General features: G+C 36.9%; 1 pseudogene; it reads left to right on the plus strand.

Moving 5' to 3' along the window:
- LOC103600254 overlaps positions 1 to 3,910 on the plus strand; it is a 6,155-nt pseudogene extending 2,245 nt beyond the window's left edge.
- The last annotated feature ends 473 nt before the right edge of the window (positions 3,911 to 4,383 follow it).

A 4,383-nucleotide genomic window follows, 5' to 3' on the forward strand; every position in this document is an offset into this window, starting at 1 on the left:
GCCGCCGCGCTTCCCAAGTGGCGCACTTATCCAGTGCGCCACCGGGCCGGCCCCGACACTACTTTTCAATAACAATCCTAAATGTCAATTGATTAAACTCTTCACTGAGAAGACACAGACTAACTGGTTGGATTAAAAACCTAGACCCAACTATATGCTATCTTCAAGAGTTAATGATGCACACAGACTAATAGTGAAGGGATGAAAAAAGGTATACCATGTAAATGGAAACAAAAAATGAGCAGGAGTAGATATTCTTATATCAAATAAAATGGACTTTAAACCAAAAAACATAAAAAGTGAGAAAGAAGGCCATTTACAATAATAAAGGGATCTATCTGGCAAGAAGACCTAACAATCATAGGTATATATGCACCGAACATTGGAACACTCAGATACATTAAACAAACACTTTTAGGCCTAAAGAAAGAATTAGACTCCAACACAATAGTAGGGGACATGAACACCACTCCCTCAGCACTTGTCAGATCATTTAGGTAACATATCAACAGAGAAACACAGGAATTAAACTACACTTTAGACCAATTGGACCTGGCGGATATCTACACAACATTTCATGCAACAAGTACAGAATATACACTCTTCTCATCAGCACACGGAACACTCTCCAAAAAAGACCACATATTAGGGCACAAATCAATTCTCAAGAAATTTAAAAAAATTGAAATCATTTCAAATATATTTTCAGACAATGGATTAAAACTAGAAATCAATAGCAAATGAAACTCTGAAAACTATACAAATACAAGGAAATTAAACAATGTGCTCCTGAATGACCTACAGGTCCAAGAAGAAATTAAACAGGAAATGAAGAAATTTCTTGAAACTAATGAAAATAAAGATACATCATACAAAAACCAGTGGATGGTACGAATCAGTACTAAGAGGGAAGTTTATTGCAATAAATACATCAAAAGAATGGAAAGACTTCATGTAAACAACCTCAAATGCTACACCTCAAAGAACTAGAACCACAAGAACAATCCAATCTCATAATTAGTAGATGGAAAGAAATAATTAAGATCGGAGCAGAACTAAATGAAATAGAGACACAAAAAAATGATAGAAATGATCAATGAAGGGCCGACCCCGTGGCTCACTCGGGAGAGTGTGGCACTGGGAGCACAGTGGCGCTCCTGCTGTGGGTTTGGATCCTATATAAAGATGGCCGGTGCGCTCGCTGGCTGAGCACAGTGTGGGTGACATCAAGCCAAGGGTTGTGATCCCCTTACCGGTCACAAAAAAAAAAAAAAAAAAGGAATGATCAATGAAACAAAAAGTTGTTTTTTTGAGAAGACAGACAAAATAGACAAGCCATTAGCTAGGCAAACTACAAAAAAGAAGAGAGAAGACCCAAATAAAAAAATCAGAAATGTAAAAGGATGCAATATAACCAATATCACAGAAATCCAATGAATTATTAGAGACTATTATAAACAATTATATGCCAACGAATTTGAAAACCTGGAGGAAATGGATGAATTTTTGGAAGCATACAAACCACCAAGACTGAACCAAGAAGTAATAGAAAACCTGAACTGACCAATAATAAAAAATGAGATTGAATTAGTAATCAGCAGTCTCCCAATAAAGAACAGCCCTGAACTGGATGGCTTCACTGCTGAATTCTACAAAACCTTTAAAGAGGAATTGATGCCAATTCTCTTGAAACTATTCCAAAAAATTGAAACAGAGGCCATTCCCACAAATTCATTCTATGAGGCCAGCATCACATTGATACCAAAACCAGACAAAGATGCAACATAAAAAGAAAACTACAGGCCAATATCTCTGATGCATAAAGATATAAAAATCTTTAATAAAATATTAGAAATCTTTTATATTATTTATTATAAGCATATTATTATTACAAATTGTGATTTCTGTTTATGCCCTTTGCTGAAGTATCCTTCCCAAATCCACACCCCGGCTGCCTCCCCCACATCTCTAGTATTAGGTTTGTTTTCCCCTTCTGAAAGTTCAACGTATTGTTTTGGTGTTTTCTTTCCTTCCTTCCTTCCTTCCTTCCTGCCTGCCTTCCTTCCTTTGCACCCAGTTATAAGTGAGAAAATGTGCTATTTCTCTTTCTTTCTGTGGCTTATTTCGCTTAACCTAATTTCCTTTCGACTCATCCATGTTGCTGCAAATGATAGAATTTTATTCATTTTTATGGCTGAGTAGTATTCTATTGAGTATATATACCACATCTTCCTTATCCAGTTGTCTGTCAATGGACATTTAGGTTGACCCAACTTTTGCCTACTGTAAATAGAGCTGCAACAAACATGGGAGTGCAGATATCCCTTTGACATGATGATTTCCATTCCTTTGGGTATATACCCAGCAGTGCTATTGCTGAGTTGTATGGTAGTTCTCTCTGTAGTTGTTTGAGGAATCTCCAAACTGTTTTCTGTAATGGCTGCACTAATTTACAGTCTCAAACTGGTAAGATAGTTCCCTTTCCTCCACAGCCTTGCCAAAATTTGTTATTCTCTGGTTTTTTTGATAATTTCCAGTCTAACTGGGGTGAGATGATATCTCAGTGTGGTTTTGATTTGCATTTCCCTGACAACTAGTGATGTTGAGCATTTTTTCATTGTCTGTTGGCTATTCATATATCTTCCTTTGAGAAATGCCTATTCAGCTCCTTTGCTAATTTTTTAATTCGGTTACTTGTTCTCTTACTGTTGAGTTGCTTGAGGTTTTTTTTTTTTTTTTTTTTTTTATTCTGGATATTAATCCCTTGTTGGTTGCATAGTTTGCATTTTGTTTAAATGAAAGTGTATGGTTAAGAGAAGAAGAAAAAGGGAAAAATGAAAGAAAGAGATAAAGAGGGAAAGATAGTGAAGAGACAAAGACTGAGTGATCGTTGCTGTGTTGCTTTACTTCAAGCAGTTGTCAGCTTCTCCACTTAGGTCATGGGAATGGTAAATTCAGAATCAAATCTCTTTTTCTTCCTCCTTTCTGTGATTTTTTTTTTTTTTTGATCTTCAGCTACATTTTTCAGTTTTATGAGAAACCTTATCATCAAACACAGTGGCCAGCAATGTTACCAACAAGAAAGATTCTCTCTCAATGAACTCCTGTGTATTCATTGGGAATTTCAACACTAGTGTCAGGAAGTCTACTGTGAAGGCATTCTGCTCAAAGTATAGCACAACTGTAGTTTGCTATGTTCATAAGAGGGTTTAATTAGTTCAGTATGTTAATGAGAGAAAAGCTCAAACTGCTGTAGCAGGAAAGGATGGCAGAATGATTGTTGGCCAGGTTTTAGATATTAATCTGGCTACATAGTCAAAATTGAACAGAGGAAAACAGGTGCGTATGTCTCTTCTTTTGACTTGGTCTATGACTTTCAAGGGATTATTACGACAGGATATACAGGTACACAGCATGTGGTCCTCTTCCTCCTCCTTTTGCTCATTGCTTTGGAAATGCTGGCATGTATCCGGGAATATCTCAGGAAGGGGCAAAAGTGGCTTCAATTTTAAGAATGATCAGCACGGATCTTCTTTCAAGTCAGGAAAATTGAAAAGAGACTACCTTCAGAACGTTAAGAAAGAGTTGACCTAGATAAAACAAAAAGTGCATTCTTTACTGGAAAGCCAGGAAAAATCTAAAAGGAACAGAGCAAACAAGGAAAGATAGAGAATGATAAGTCAGAAAAGAAGCAGCACCCTGAAGAAAGATGAGACTAATGTGAAGATGGAGCCAAGGGGATGCAGATGACTCTGATGAGAAGGGGAACCTACTGGATGATGATGATAGCAAAAATAGGGAGATGACCAGCTGGAGTTGATCAAGGATGATGAAAAAGAGGCTGAGGAAGGAGAGGATGACAGAGAGCACCAATGGCGAGGATGACTCTGAAGTACATAGTGGGGTTTAGAAACCTTATTCCATTATTATTTCACCTAGGTACTTATCTAAGGTAAAAATTTTCACCAGATCCTCCCTTCTATTATCTTCAGCAGATGCTCACTGTTCTCCTCACCTTGTCCTTCCCATGTTCATTAATTCACATTGTCCTGAGCCTAGTGTCATTCTCACTTCCTTTGATGTTCCTAGTAGTTTTGTTATCTTAGCATGTAATTTTTGAAGTTAATTCTGATATCCTTTTATAACTTAAAAATAAAAAGGATGTATGATTTTAATCAACTGCCTTCAAAATAATCTCTTGTTATGCAGGGAGGATAGTTTCTTCTATTCATACAAGAGTTCAGTGGTTGTTTCCCTAACACAAAGGCAATCTCATTTAGTTGAGTAGCACCTGAGAGCAGCTTTGAATAGGAGAATTGTATGCCATACTGCACATAAGAGTGCTGTGTGGAGCTGTTCAACAAAAATGTAACAATGCATTTT

Source organism: Galeopterus variegatus, unplaced genomic scaffold (genome assembly GCF_000696425.1).
Source record: "Galeopterus variegatus unplaced genomic scaffold, G_variegatus-3.0.2 Scaffold3277, whole genome shotgun sequence".
Classification (NCBI taxonomy): Eukaryota; Metazoa; Chordata; class Mammalia; order Dermoptera; family Cynocephalidae; genus Galeopterus; species Galeopterus variegatus.